We start from the raw sequence: 17055 nt of genomic DNA on the forward strand, positions 1-17055 counted from the left end.
ACGGCCATCATTATCCCAACTGAATTCCAGAGGTGTTCCCCTTCTAAAATAATAATAAGAAAAAAAATTGTACTAACTTTCCGAAGGGTAAAATTAGCGTTTTTGTATGGTAAAAAGCGCTCCACTTCCAGGAGGGAAGGAGGAACATTCAAGCGGAAAACCGTATACCTGGCAACATTAATGAGAGAGCGCGCACGATCATCACTGTCTGACAAGTGACAATCGACAGAGAAAATTTATATTCAATCGATCACAATGGAGAGTTTTGTGTTCTTTAGAGAGAACAAGCGAATCACTTTGAAAGAAAACGACCTGACAACTGACAAGATTGGCAGAATCTTTCAGGTAAAGTTACTGAAGACTCAAATACAATGCCAATTCACGCTGCATTGTTAAATTACACCTTAAATTCCAGTGGTCTGGTAAATATCCTGAACTTGTTTATGTTGAAAATAAATATTTTAAAGGTCCATGCCCCCAGTGTGTACATTACTGATGACAACAATGTGGCTCTGTTTCCTGCACCTGATGGCCACTTCAGTGTTCTTGACCTCACAGTAAGAGGGCATTATGAGGTGCACGGTGAGAGCATCAGCGTGGATACACCTGTAACGCCCAACCCTACTTGCTTTTCATTCCACCGGCCAGTCAGTGCAGCAGCGGGTTCTGCAACTGGTTCTTCTGCAGTTCCAAGAGCAACTACGCCAAAAACTTTTCAAAGGTAATCAAATTAAACAATTGCTCCTTGAAAAAACTTGAAACAACTGAATATGTTACACCTAGTACATAATTTAAGCATAATATTAATGCTTTTTTTCCAGTGCATTAGTTATATGTAACTAAATATATACCCCTGGTTTCATAGACAAGGTTTAAGTCTAGTACCAGACTAAAATGTTTGTTTGAGATGTTTTAACTGAAAGCAACTTGCGCTAAGATATCTTAAAATGTGTCAGTGCCGTTGTTTTGTCTCAAGATGCACAGCAGTATTGTTTTTTAAAAAAACATTTAAAAAAGCTACTTAAATGCCCTAATTGAACTAAGGCCTAATCCTGGCTTAATATAAGCCCTGCCTGTGAAACCAGGACATAATGTACAGGAAGAGGATTCTAATATCAAATGTGAAAAAATGCATTTGTTTTTATAATTATTTAGGAATATTTTCATTGCTGAACTTCATGATGGCAAGTTGGAGACAAGCAAAACGTTAACGGTGCGTTTTTCTGAGTTTGAGTCTTCAGTTTCGGGTATTGTGAGTAAAGTTAAAGAGGCTCTTGGACAAGAAGACTCACTTATCCTGACTGTTGGCCAAGGAAAGGAAATCATGGATTCTGAAGGAACCCGAGGTATAGTTAACATTTTGTATTTCTTATTATAGCAGGATTTTCACTGCCTCAAGAACAGAACATGTACATCATACTTTGTTTAAAATGCTTCATAATCATGTAATAAATTATTCCAAATCTTTTGTTTTATAAATTATTTACTATACAGGATCAGCATACTGGAAGCAGAATGCACGGAAAGTATTTGCTGTGCCTCAAGAAGAATTTCTGCAGCTTCGAGAAAGTAAAAGGAGGAGACTGAGGTACAGAAAATGCTGCATTTCATTATTAATTCAATTCATTACAATTTCAATCACATTTGTATGGATTTTCACCTAAATTGGCTAGATATTCAGTATTTTCTTAAAAGTATATTTGAGAGTTCAGGTCTTAGTGCAGATGCACAGCATCACTTGGGCTCAGTTGGGGCCACTAAATTCAGATGGGTTGATGGACTGGGACCTTGATTACTCTATTTATTACAAAAATTACTTTTGCTTAACATGTTATTTAAAATCACAGGTTAATACATAGAATTACAGTTAGACTGCATGAAGCCCTTGAGACTTTTAATAGGTTAAAATGATTGTATCTGCTTACTTTCACTGTCTGTTGAAAATGATTGTTGTATGATTTAAATGTTTTCCAGTCGACGAGAAGATACTGGCCTCCAAGAGGTTGTGGAAAATGTTGAAGAGGTTGTTGCAGCAGCCCAGGGACTGCAAGCAGTGTCCACAATGATGAAAGGGCTTGTGGAATTTGCCAATTCCAATCGGAGGACGACAGTATCCCTTACAGATGCAGAAACCACAGCTGTCAGAGATGCTTTTGCGTGTATAATCTGCAAAGGTTTGTATAATTTAATTTTATATTCTTCAAAATAATATTTTAAAATATTAAATTGTGTAAAATCATCAAGCAGTGACTAAACCTGCCTACCAATATTTGTGTGTATATACTATATATATATAATTTGTTTGTGCTAATCTAAACTTGATGAATACAACTGATTTACCACTTTTCATAAAGACAACAGTGTTCCACAAATGTATCAAATAGTTTTCAAATACTGTAACTGTATCAAATTTGCAGGTCCAATGAATGAACCCATGGTTTCATCATGCTGCCAAAGCCTTATTGGCTGCAGGATTTGCATTGAGGAATGGCAAACAAATTCTACATCCTGCCCAAAATGCCATGCTGATGATTCTGCCAACAACATACAAAGACTCATGGGTCTCTCTGATGCATTGGCTGCACTCAGAAACATACTCTTGGATTAATACTATATATTACTAGTATTATCAAACATTGCACAATTGCGTTTTACTGTTGTTTTTGTTCTTTTGTCCATCTTCTCAAGATATCCAGTTCTAGTGCACAGTTAGATGTGCATCACTGCATTTGGTTATTTGATTTTGTTTTGCATCCAATCTGTGTATTGTATTATTCAATACAATTTTACACAACTGTTTTTTGTTGCAAAATACAAACTGAAGCAAAATGTTTAATATAGTTATGTCGTTGTATTGAAAAAATATAGATCTCAAGATATCCAGTTCTAGTGCAGTTAGATGTGCATCATTGCATTTGGTTATTTAATTTTGTTTTGCATCAAATCTGTGTATTGTATTGTAACATTCAATACAATTTTACACAATTCTTTTTTTTTTTTTTTTGCAAAATACAAACTGAAGCAAAATGTTTAATATAGTAATGTCATTGTATTGAAGAGTTTAAACAAATAATTTTAAATACAACAAAGTTCTTGGCAAAAAATGTACTTGTCTGTTTATTCAACTGATATTTGAGCATGGTGGCAGCTAAATACATGCATACATAAATTGAATCCATTATTTGTATACCCAGGCTGATTTTATAGACTTCACAGTAGGCTTACTACATGCCTAATTAATACTGCCAAATTAAGACTTAACTGCTTAAAAAAAAGAGAGAGAGAGAATTGATGTCACTTTTCATGCATATCTTTGGGTTACATTTATGAGGTAAAGCAATGCATCCTGAAAAAGGCTATATTCACTGTTCACTGCTTGATTGTAAAGTAGAGAGATGTCTGGATACTTTTCAACAAATTCCTGCTCTGCGTGACATCTGTCCTCCTCAGTGGAAAAGGGGTCCGTTCCAAAGGTAGACATCCATGTCAGTGACGATCCCAACTCCTGCTCGTACATATTTGCCACAACAGAGGCATTAGGCAGCAGCTCATCAGAAATTTTTGATGGACATCCACTTGCTGCAAGTTCATTTGGTATTCCACGACCTAAAACAATTAAGCATGGTAAACAGCTATCAAAGTGAATGGCAGTGATTTTAAAGTGCCTATTCAGAAAAATATTTTAAAGTCCTCAGAGCATACCTGGGATCCTATGAGCATTCCATGCCTGCACTACTCGATTTAGTCCAATTTGGCTTAACTGACATGCCAGGTTTGAAGTGCAGAATTTAGTTAAACTGTCCTCCATGTTGATGACTTCTTGGTCTAGCAGGTGCACCAGGGCCTGTTTCAGTGGGTAGTTCACCCGATTGTTCACTTCTGGCCAAATCCTTTCAACTCTAAGATTCTGAAAAACAATATTTCATATTATATAAAACACAATGAAGAATGTATGCTAATAAGGAAAATAAAGTGTCAGTTTGAAATGCACATATGTATTATTAATTACATATTTTTATATTGGTTGTAGTAGTCTAATAGTTGTTATCAGAATTGCAATTCACCATTGTTGAAGTTGTTTGGAGGTATGGTTGTCTGCTGAGGTTGTGTCTGTGTCTTGACAGCTTCTCTTGCATGTATAGGGACAAGTAAAATTCCCTACCATGGTCAACCCTGAGCTGGTCCCACATGCCATAGTTAACTACAGCAGATCTGAAATAAAAAGATGTAAATTTGTTGTATGTGCACATGACAATTCTGAGGAGATTTTTGACAGCAAAGCATATTCACTGGGTAACACTTCAGTATGGCAAACACATCTAACTTTTAGTCACTATTAACTATGCCTTTTAACTAGTTAAAAGTGAGAATTGGTCCCCATATTGAAATGTTACCATTCACTGCTTGTTACGTCCTCTGAACATGCTCACCTGTAAACTTCCTCATATATTACGAGGTTGTTTTTCACTGGCATTGTAGCATTGGCAATAATTTTGCTGCTGTAGCCATCAACTGCCAAAACGTGTGTTACACCGAACATCACGAGCTTTTCATTTTGATCAAGGTGTAGTTTGTGGCCCATATATTCGGCATGATATGGGACTGGGTTAAGATTACGTGCACCCTAAACAAGGGGGAAACATTTGGTTATTGCAGGCTTACATTTTGAACCCATAGCTCATGCATTTACAGAATGTTTTTTTTTTGCTACAAGATAATTCTTATAAATGCTGGTTATATTTAATTAAGTTCCACCGCAAATACTGCAAAGGAAATTTGAAGTAATCATATTTCACTAACATTCTTTTTTTGCAGGGTTAACATTTACATGTTTTTGGAATGCTTCTGATAACAAAATGTTTTAGGACTTGTGCCACAGTTTGTATGTTGAAGGAAGTAACGAAAGGAAACAAAACTAGATGCATATACTTGGATCTCATGACCATGATTTATGGAACAAGTAATCAAGATTTGTTTCTGTCTAGATGAGGGTGATTGTGATGTCACTTTATCATGTTTATTATTATTATTGTTTAATACAGAGTGGGAGCACAAGTGTAGCAAAACTTACTTGCCGTCGCAATTCATGGTATGGCTGATGAATTTCTCTCAGCAATTTTCCGACTCGACTTTCTCCTGCACGCACTCCCACTGAAGATAGATAGCCAGTCATGAATTTGCGGCCATACGATGGCCCTGTCTGTTAAGAAATTATAACCATGAGATAATGTTTAAGTGATAAGATTATTTTATCCATGACAACCAAACTGAGAAGCAAGATATTTAAACAGTACAACAATGGGATATTTAACTGTAAATAAAATTTTTGACATTGTCGATAGCCTGCCTATAACTTACTGCTTGAAAAACAGCGGCAGGAAATAAAAATGAACAAAAAAACTATATACTTACCTTAAACATAAGTCAACATATGTTTTAATAGTTCACTTTAAGCGTTTATTACAAAATAATTTCTAAAAGTACATACAATCAAAAGAAAAAACATCTAAATTAAAGTTTGTTTCGAATGCAAAGCTGCCTGTTCCATGAAGGACCAACTTAGCTGTGAATGCACTGTCTTGTTCCAAAAACACTGGTCGAACAATACGAATATAAATAATAATAATAATATACAGAAGATGAAATACGTATTTACCTCATAAATAGATCCAATCATAGCTGCTTCCAGTTCTGTGTCCGATACATGTCTTTTTCGACGAAGGTTGTGTTTAAAACAGATTCGTCTAACGCTCATTTCAGAGCATCGCTGGACACCCATTTGTTGCAGATGGGTGGAAATCTCTGCATGAGTCTTGCCACTTTCGAATAAGCTTTTAACCAAATTAATGTATTGGTCTAGAGCGGCCATAGTAATTAAGGTAGCCTGTATACGAGTGAAGAAAAACTTCCGGGTCATGCCAAGTTGGATAACTAAATATCAAAATCAGATTCGTGTTGGAGGCGTTTTTCGTATTTCCCATTTTCAATTTGAGCATGTAATCGAAAATACAAAAAAACAGTCATTATTTGTTTTTTTAAATATTGTATATGAAACGAATAAGGAAAAAATAAGTCCTTTTTCGATTTTCCGATTTTGATTTCTTAATTGAATATGAAAAGAACGAATGATACACGGATTCTTCCAGTCAGTTTTAATCATCATTTTTTTATATTAATGTGCTACTTTCATTAAAATTATATTGTCAGGGAAATCCGGTATCATGCGTTCTTTTCATATTCAATTGAGATTCCAAAATCGGAAAATGAAAAAACGGTTTGTTATTTTGTTATTTGTTTATAAATGTGATACCATAAAACAAATAACGGGTCATTTTTCATACTTTTGATTTAATGCTCAGATCAAAAATAGGACATGAAATAAAGGGGGCACGACCGATTTTGATGTTTAATTTGTTCCATTTGCGTGAACCGGAAGTTATCTTCGTATGTGTGTGTGTGTGTGTGTGTGTTGCACTTGGAAGTTTGCCGCAATTTTGCAAAGAGTTAAAAGAAGCCTGAAAAACCTCAGTGATTGACCCAGTATTTTTTTGAGTAATTTCGTATTGACACCATGGCTGCACTGGAATCATATGCTGATTTAATAAAAGACTTATTTGAAACTGCCAACAAGACACATAAAGAGATTTCCACTACGCTGCAGAAGATGGGTATCCAGCGATGTTCTCAACTCAACTCAACTCAACTCAAGTTTATTTGTATAGTGCTTTTTACAATACAAATCGTTACAAAGCAACTTTACAGAAAATTATTTTTCTACAATATTTAGTAGTAGCTAGTAGTTTGTGCACGTTTGACAGGATTTTAGAAAAATAAAAATAATAATAATAATAATAATACAAGACGTAGTCAGCTAGATGATGAACTATCAATATTATTAATTAATAGTAATTATATGATGCAGTCACACATGTAGCAATAATTGTTAGTTCTGTTTGTTGATTCAAGGTTAGGATCATCTGGGGTCCTCTGAGGGTCAGCATCATCTCTTCTCAGGTGTTCTGGATCCAGGCTGGAGCTTGTGTAAATCCTAGTTACCACGGGATGTAAATCCCGTGGCAAAACATAGAAACAAAATAGAGACATCATTAGCATAGCTGCTGATCCAACAAAGTAAAATTAGTTTAACACAAGCTAAAGAATAAAAATGCAGATGCAACTACACTCACAATTTAAGAGATACATTATTCGAATGCTTGGCGAAAGAGATGCGTTTTTAATCTAGATTTAAACAGAGAGAGTGTGTCTGAACCCCGAACATTATCAGGAAGGCTATTCCAGAGTTTGGGAGCCAAATGTGAAAAAGCTCTACCTCCTTTAGTGGACTTTGCTATCCTAGGAACTACCAAAAGTCCAGCGTTTTGTGACCTTAGGGTGCGTGATGGGTTGTAGCGTGGTAGAAGGCTAGTTAGGTACACAGGAGCTAAACCATTTAGGGCCTTATAGGTAAGTAATGATAATTTGTAACTGATACGGAACTTAATAGGTAGCCAGTGCAGAGACTGTAAAATTGGGGTAATATGATCATATTTTCTTGACCTGGTAAGGACTCTAGCTGCTGCATTTTGGACTACCTGTAGCTTGTTTATTGAAGATGCAGGACAACCACCTAGAAGTGCATTACAATAGTCCAGTCTAGAGGTCATGAATGCATGAACTAGCTTTTCTGCATCAGAAACAGATAACATGTTTCGTAGCTTGGCAATGTTTCTAAGATGGAAGAATGCAGTTTTTGTAACATTGGAAATATGATTTTCAAAAGACAATTTGCTGTCTAATATAACACCCAGATTTCTGACTGTAGAGGAAGTAACAGTACATCCGTCTAGTTGCAGATTGTAATCTACAAGATTCTGTGTGGTGTTTTTTGGTCCAATAATTAATATCTCTGTCTTATCCGAATTTAATTGGAGAAAATTATTTGTCATCCAATCTTTTACATTTTTAACACACTCTGTTAGCTTAGATAATTGGGAAGTTTCATCTGGTCTCGTTGAGATATATAGCTGAGTATCATCAGCATAACAGTGGAAGCTAATTCCGTATTTTCTAATAATATTACTAAGGGGCAACATGTATATTGAAAATAGAAGGGGACCTAGGACGGATCCTTGTGGCACTCCATATTTTACTGATGATAAATGAGATGACACCCCATTTAAGTAAACAAAATGGTAGCGATCGGACAGGTAGGATCTAAACCATCTTAGAGCCTGCCCTTGAATACCTGTATAGTTTTGTAATCGATCTATGAGTATGTCATGATCTATGGTGTCGAACGCAGCACTAAGATCAAGTAAGACTAGAAATGAGATGCAGCCTTGATCTGACGCAAGAAGCAGGTCATTTGTAATTTTAACAAGTGCAGTTTCTGTGCTATGGTGGGGCCTGAAACCTGACTGAAATTCTTCATACAGATCATTTTTATGCAGGAATGTGCTCAATTGAGCAGACACAACTTTTTCTAAAATTTTAGACATAAATGGAAGATTTGAAATAGGCCTATAATTTGCCAGTACACTAGGATCTAGTTTTGGTTTCTTAATAAGAGGCTTGATAACCGCCAGCTTGAATGGTTTTGGGACGTGACCTAAAGATAACGACGAGTTAATGATATTGAGAAGTGGTTCTTCGGTTACAGGTAACAACTCTTTCAGTAATTTAGTGGGTACAGGATCTAATAAACATGTTGTTGGTTTAGATACAGTGATAAGTTTATTTAGCGCTTCCTGTCCTATATTTGTAAAGCACTGCAGTTTATCTTTGGGTGCGATGGATGAAACTGAAGTGTTAGACGCTGTAGAATCTACATTCGCTATTATATTTCTAATGTTATCTATTTTATCAGTGAAGAAATTCATAAAGTCATTACTATTTAACGTTGGTGGAATATTTGAATCAGGTGGCGTCTGGTAATTTGTTAATTTAGCCACTGTGCTAAATAAAAACCTTGGATTGTTTTGGTTATTTTCAATGAGTTTGTTGATATGCTCTGCCCTAGCAGTTTTTAGCAGTTTTTATGTTCTGAAATGAGTGTGAGAAGATTCTGTGTTCAGCACAACCTTAAGCGAAAAAGACATGTATCAGACACAGAACTGGAGAGGGCTGTGGTTGGATCAATATATGAAGTAAGATTTTTATTTAACGTTAGGTTTTCACATTTTATGTCCTGCCCGTCTTTCAAATGTTGTAACTAATAGCTGTATTTTTCTTAACAGACAGGCCCGTCTTATGGCCGCAAGTTCATGACTGGCTATCTGTCTTCAATGGGAGTCCGTGCAGGAGAATGTCGAGTTGGGAAAATCCTCAGAGAGATTCATCAGCCATACCACGAATTCCGACGCCAGGTAGGCGAAGTCATATGCTAAGAATCAAGTAGGCCTACAGTATATTGTTATGCGGTCTAATAATATTAATAATAGTAAAAACACCGATTAACCATGACATAATGACCACCTGCCAGTGTTGGGAGTAACGCGTTACAAAAGTAACGCAAATACAGTAGGCCTAATTTATTGCTTTTTGCTGTAACGCAGTTAACGCGTTACAAAATAAAAATCTGTGATATTATACCCCATTACAATCTCAAGAACACGCATTACAATTACAAGTCACCTTTATTTATATAGCGCTTTTTACAATACAGATTGTTTCAAAGCAGCTTTACATAGATAACAGGAAAATAATGTTGTAATAATATTTATAAATATAAAATTAAATGTCCCCAACTAAGCAATCCAAAAGGTAATGGACACAAAGGCGAAGAAAGGCGGAAAAACTCCATCAGTGACAGAATGGAGAAAAAACCTTGGGAGAACCCAGGCTCAGTCAGGGGGCCAGTTCTTTTGGCCAACAAACAAACTACAATGCATTTTAACACGAAATTAAGTCCTGCCTTTTTTAAATATAGGTATAATTCACAAACACTGAGAAAAATTTCGGCACCCATTTTTCCGGCTTCTAACATCAGCTATGAGGACATGATGTTTACTCACTGACAGGTATTAATGTGCTACTTTCATTAAAACAGATATTGTCATGGATGTGGCAAGCCCGGTCCCCACCAATCACCAACGCTCACAGTCACCTGATTACTAACCAGCCACACCTGCCACGCATCACAGAACCAATCAAGGGCACTATAAAAGCACTCACCTGCACCTCAGTTCCCCGTCAAGCTGCCAACAGGAACGACCTCCTCAAAGTTGTCTCCAAGCTCCTGCAAGCCAGATGTAACGTTTACTCGCCTTAGTGTTACGCTAACCTGTGTTCTTGTTCTGCTGTTCCCAGGACCGTGGATCACCTTGCAACGTCAAGTGATTCGACGGTCGCTGTATTCTCCTGTGATTACCCCGAGCTGGTACTGTCTTTGGCTTATAAGAAGCAAGAGAACTTTAATGAGCAATCCTTGACTGTGGCTTTGACATCTGTGTTCAAATCAAACTCACCTGTGTGATTCCCCGCTCCATGTGAATTCCATACAAGCCTGCACTAGAAGATCCAAGCTTCACCGTGCACTAAGGAACTGAAAACGCTGAGGACCTGAAACATTATTCTAATAAACACAGTTCTGAATTCACCTTTACATCTATGTCCCGGGTCCTACCTGACACATATAGAGTTTATCTCTATCACACAAAATTTAATTACTAAAAGTCTCTCTCAGTAACTCGAATGCTATAATTAATGTAAAAAAAAGTGTAAACCTACATGTTGTACATTAAAGTAGTTTTATACGCAGCTTGATTTTCGTGGTATGTAAAATATACATTTGCACCATATTCACTGCAGCAATTGAATCAATAATGTGAGCGTACAAGTTTCTTAATTTGTGATTTGTAGAATAGGATTTGTGCACCTGCAATGAAGAATTTGAGAAGGTGTAACTGTTGTGTTGTGTTTGTGGGAGAGAAAAAAAAGTCTACAGGTTTGCAACTCTTAAACATTTCTCTCTGTGACTTCAAACTTACTGATACACGTGTGGCTTTTCTCTACAACTACAAATCACACTGTCACATGTGTTCAGTCATTTTGACTCAAAAATACCTTCATAAAATCCTCCCCTTCACACACACACACACACACACACAGACTGACTTACACAAAACCTGAAGGTCATAAATACACGGAAACTGAGATAATGAACTAAATAACAGGTGAACAGAATGAGTATTTAAACAGACTGAGGTCAAACGACAACTAAAACACAATGAATAAAAAATATACACAAGTGTTAGAATAACGTCAATATTTATATACTATTATATAATATACTTTTTCCATTTTCTTGGTGCATTTTGCAGGTTGTAATTTTCTTGTGGTTTCGGTGTCCTCAAGAACACTAGTTTCTCTCCTGGAGTGGACTATTGTGCTCCTCATCTGTGTTTGTGTGGTCAGTATTTATGCAGAAAGGAACTTGATCTTCAACAATGCTTGGTGTGGTAAACAAGGTTCAAGTGAATATATTATATCACAATAACTCCTTCCCTTCCCTCAGGTATTGTACTAAAACATTTCCTCAAAAACACAATGACCATTAATAAAGATGTGAAAACACAATCATTAGCACAGTTTGTCTGTTTATGTGTAAAGACGTCAGGGGCTTGTTCATCTGGTGTTGAAACCCTTCGATGTTTGATTCGCTTCAGGTCGTTACATCAGAAGTTCAGACGGCTGAACAGTTTTTAGCAGCGACTGCATCTGATGCTCTTCCTTCAGTCCATTATTCACTCACTTTAACGAGGCTGGACTTTAAAGGAAATGTCAGTCAGTTTGGGGTATAATCTGGGCTTGCTGTGTTAGCAATTTTTTCTTTCACTAGCATAAAACAAACTGTCATAAAAATGTTTAAAATAAATAACATGTAATTGTTTCATATAGTGATAACGAATGAGTCTCCTTATGTTTGGTGATGTACCGATCATACTGATGCTAGAAAGTGTTTATAAAGAAGAATACTTGTTAGACCATATCCTGATTTCTACAGTCAGAATATTGTTCATATTCTCAGTCAAACATTAGAAGCGGTTTATGTGATTTGCTTCTGCAACTTTCCATTTATATTCATCTTCACATGGTTCAGGAAATATACCAGTTTTTGAAAACAAGTAAATCATCCTCAAGTAGGTTTATTGTCATACTGTAATTACAAAAAAGCTGCAAGAGTCACATTTCAAATCAAACTTTACTGATGTACTGAGTAATACACCTAAAATCATGATCATTTTGGTTAAGAATATTGGATCAATGCTCTTTGTATGAATATTTCTATTATATCAGTGTATTACTGATTTTATTTCAGTCTGTAGAAACATCACTGTTGTTTTTCACATTCAGATTTTAGTTCAGATCTAAAAATTCAAAAAGTGATTAAAAAAAAATTATGTAAATTTTTATATTACAATGTTTTTTTTTTCTATTTATTTTTTTATTTGTTTTTACAGAATCACCTAATTAATGTGCCATTCAAAAAAATAAACAGGTAAAATTGCTGACATTTATTTGTTCATAATGCATATATGTACATTGTTATTATAATGTATCATTTAAGGATACTCTTCTCACAGATCCATTTAATACTAGTATTACATTGAGTATCAAAGCATCCTGATGAAAGAGTATTAGCACAGTCTTCCTCTGTTCCCTGATAGCTGTCTGGCTCTTTGGGCGCCCAGAACCTGCTTCAACAGATCAGCATTAGATCTTCAGAGCTGCTTTCTGTGTGATATGATACTGACTGAGACAATCATTTATTAGATAATAATCAGTTCAGTTCAGTTCAGTGATTTCTCACCCAGAGGTCAGTGTGCTGCCATCAACCCATTTCCATCTGCCCTCCACTTCAATATCAGTCAAACCAATCCAGAAATGATCAGAACCAGAAATATTCTTCACAAAATCCTGAGAAGTCAAACAATAACATGATTTATAACACGAGCAAAGACACATTTCAGCACATTATCTTTGATTTAAAAACTAAACACCACGATCACACACACACACACACACACACACACACACGCACACACAGACACACGATCACACACGCTCTCACACACACACACACACACACTCTCTCTCACTCACACACACACATACTCACACACACACACACACACACACACACACTCTCTCACACACACACACACACACACACACACACTCTCTCTCTCTCACTCACACACACACACACACACACACATACCTACTTAACCACAATGTGAGGACGTATGACTGGAAACCCTACCTTTAGGGACACCCCTTTCTGAAGGGTCTAGAGACTAAAGAAAGATATGACTGCACTTCTGGAGAAGCTGTCATCACAAATATCACTTGATTTTATCAATAAAAGCCTTCCTTAAAGACCTGACATTTTACCTTCACTTTAGGGACATTATTTTATATGTCCATTTTGGGGACATTAAACACAAACTCTGATCAAGTCATACTTTTTTGAGGACCATGGTGATACACAAACTCTGGTTAAGGTATACTTTCAGGACATTGTTGAGATGGTATATATTATTTATCCTAAGAAGACAGAAGTAGAATATTACAATTCAAAGTTCCAATACTGGACAGTGAAATCAAGCTAGTGCAAAGATACAGGTGTGAGAGAGTAAACTGGGTTTCTTCTTTTCAGCAAGATCACTGTAAATGGGTAGCCTACATGTTTTGTCTGATTTGTAGCTTGAGATCAAGTGCCTTTGGCTGCTCAGTTGGGGAATGACAATTAACATTCAGAAATATTATTGATTTGACTGATTGACTATCAGAAGCAAAAGATGAACAGAATTGAGCTGAATAATAACACTATTGTCTTTAATTTCAACTGCAAAACAGCTCTACATTAGTCATTTCATAATTGTTGACATTTGCAAGTTATTTTATGTGTGTGAAGCTCCTTTGAAACCATCTGTATTGTATCATGCGCTATAGAAATAAAACGGACTTCACTTCATGGCAGAGAACCTTTCACTGACCGAATCTGCATCCCTCCCATAGTTAATTTAGCATCGACTGTAAACTAATCATTATCACAAAAACATCAAAAACAAGGAGTTTTCCTCACCAGAGTCATCTTTGGCTACACACTTGGGTTTTAAGACATTAGGCATGTTCTTCTGTAAAGGGTAGTAATTGTCAAAAAAACTCTATACAAATAAAAATAGTGATACACACTCTCCGATTAAATGACTCTTTGGGGACTCGAGTGACACACACACTCCGCTTAAATGACCCTTTGGGGACTCGAGTGACACACACACTCCGATTAAATGACTCTTTGGGGACTCGAGTGACACACACACTCCGATTAAATGACTCTTTGGGGACTCGAGTGACACACACACTCCGATTAAATGACTCTTTGGGGACTCGAGTGACACACACACTCCGATTAAATGACTCTTTGGGGACTCGAGTGACACACACTCCGATTAAATGACCCTTTGGGGACTCGAGTGACACACACACTCCGATTAAATGACTCTTTGGGGACTCGAGTGACACACACTCTCCGATTAAATGACCCTTTGGGGACTCTAGTGATACACACTCTCCGATTAAATGACTCTTTGGGGACTCGAGTGACACACACTCCGATTAAATGACTCTTTGGGGACTCGAGTGACACACACTCCGATTAAATGACTCTTTGGGGACTCAAGTGACACACACACACACTCCAATTGAACGACTCTATGGGGACTCAGGTGACACACACTCCGATTAAATGACTCTTTAATATTAACAGTCTTGGACACATTGTGTTGAAAGTGCACATTGCAGTTAATGACAGAACTTAAAAAAAAAAATCTTTTTTAAAGAACAACAATGAAAAATCAATTAACTTGGAGGTGGGAATGATTCTCAGTGCCCAACTATCCTCTGTACTTCCTCCATCCACCCTTCTTCAAAATCTCTCTACTTCCTCCTTTATATTCTCTCCTCCCTCTTTAACTCTACTCCTCCCTCTTTTTACCCTCTTTACTCCTCCCTCTCTTTATCCTCTTTAACTCTATTCCTCACTCTTTTTACCCTCTTTACTCCTCCCTCTCTTTATCCTCTTTAACTCTACTCCTCACTCTTTTTACCCTCTTTACTCCTCCCTCTTTTCATCCTCTTTACTTTTACTCCCTCTATTCATCCCTTATATTAGCTGTGCTGGACATGGGCTGTGGCTGGATGTAACCGATTGGTGAGAGTTGCCGTGTGCAGACGAGAGAAGCTGAAAACTGAGATGTGATGTCAGACACTTTCTGCTTCCTGTAGTGAGTTTGCATACTTTACCACAGCTGAAGTGGAATAAACGCATTATTTTCCAAATACAGATATTTCAGAGACATTTTCATTCAATACATGCACTACTGTTTGTACAAGAATAAAGTTCAAAGTAAGCCTAAATACCAGTGAAGTGGGGTCTACATTGTTTTATTTTGATAAACATTTATCGCAACTACATGAAAAGAGCTTTTACTGTTATAAAGAACAGATGTGATCCTTAGTGGAACTGAAGGTCTGAGAAGAAACATGAAACACACGTGATCGTTGTCAAGCGGTGTACTCTGCCAATCGTGGATTAGCTGTGTCATCATCAGAGCTTGTGAGTCGCTCTAGAGAATCTGCTCTGGCTGAGTCCTCCTGCTCTCCAATCACTCTAGTTGTATTCTGTTGCCTTATGGCACAGTCACGGGCGTCGCTGTCTGAAGTCGGACACAAGTTCTAACCGTCAAGAACTGCTCAAGTTAGACGCTGATCGTTCTGTGCAGCGCTGCATGAAGTCCAACAAGCCTAATGCTCTCCTCCCCTCCCTCTTTACCTCCCTTTTACATTCTCTCCTCCCTCTTTACGTCCCCTTTACATTCTCTCCTCCCTCTTTACGTCCCCTTTACATTCTCTCCTCCCTCTTTACGCCCCCTTTACATTCTCTCCTCCCCCTTTACGTCCCCTTTACATTCTCTCCTCCCTCTTTACGTCCCCTTTACATTCTCTCCTCCCTCTTTACGCCCCCTTTACATTCTCTCCTACCTCTTTAAGTCCCCTTTACATTCTCTCCTCCCTCTTTACGTCCCCTTTACATTCTCTCCTCCCGCTTTACGCCCCCTTTACATTCTCTCCTCCCGCTTTACGTCGCCTTTACATTCTCTCCTCCCTGTTTACGTCCCCTTTACATTCTCTCCTCCCTCTTTACGTCCCCTTTACATTCTCTCCTCCCTCTTTACGTCCCCTTTACATTCTCTCCTCCCTCTTTACGTCCCCTTTACATTCTCTCCTCCCTCTTTACGCCCCCTTTACATTCTCTCCTCCCCCTTTACGTCCCCTTTACATTCTCTCCTCCCTCTTTACGTCCCCTTTACATTCTCTCCTCCCTCTTTACGCCCCCTTTACATTCTCTCCTACCTCTTTAAGTCCCCTTTACATTCTCTCCTCCCTCTTTACGTCCCCTTTACATTCTCTCCTCCCGCTTTACGCCCCCTTTACATTCTCTCCTCCCGCTTTACGTCGCCTTTACATTCTCTCCTCCCTGTTTACGTCCCCTTTACATTCTCTCCTCCCTCTTTACGTCCCCTTTACATTCTCTCCTCCCTCTTTACGTCTCCTTTACATTCTCTCCTCCCTCTTTACGTCCCCTTTACATTCTCTCCTCCCTCTTTACGTCCCCTTTACATTCTCTCCTCCCTCTTTACGTCCCCTTTACATTCTCTCCTCCCTCTTTACGCCCCCTTTACATTCTCTCCTCCCTCTTTACGTCCCCTTTACATTCTCTCCTCCCTCTTTACGTCCCCTTTACATTCTCTCCTCCCTCTTTACGCCCCCTTTACATTCTCTCCTACCTCTTTAAGTCCCCTTTACATTCTCTCCTCCCTCTTTACGTCCCCTTTACATTCTCTCCTCCCGCTTTACGCCCCCTTTACATTCTCTCCTCCCGCTTTACGTCGCCTTTACATTCTCTCCTCCCTGTTTACGTCCCCTTTACATTCTCTCCTCTCTCTTTACGTCCCCTTTACATTCTCTCCTCCCTCTTTACGTCCCCTT

The 17055-nt window shown here is 37.8% G+C and overlaps 1 long non-coding RNA gene across 1 annotated transcript; it reads right to left on the bottom strand.

Annotated features, from left to right (window-relative positions):
* Positions 1 to 14743: 14743 nt before the first annotated feature.
* On the bottom strand, positions 14744 to 15288 carry LOC132099182 (uncharacterized). The gene is made up of 2 exons (XR_009423051.1): positions 15049 to 15288; positions 14744 to 14981 (listed from the first exon to the last, which is right to left on the bottom strand). It is a non-coding gene; the product is annotated as an uncharacterized LOC132099182 (long non-coding RNA).
* Between the last annotated feature and the right edge of the window lie 1767 nt (positions 15289 to 17055).

This window comes from Carassius carassius, chromosome 22 (assembly GCF_963082965.1).
Source record: "Carassius carassius chromosome 22, fCarCar2.1, whole genome shotgun sequence".
Classification (NCBI taxonomy): Eukaryota; Metazoa; Chordata; class Actinopteri; order Cypriniformes; family Cyprinidae; genus Carassius; species Carassius carassius.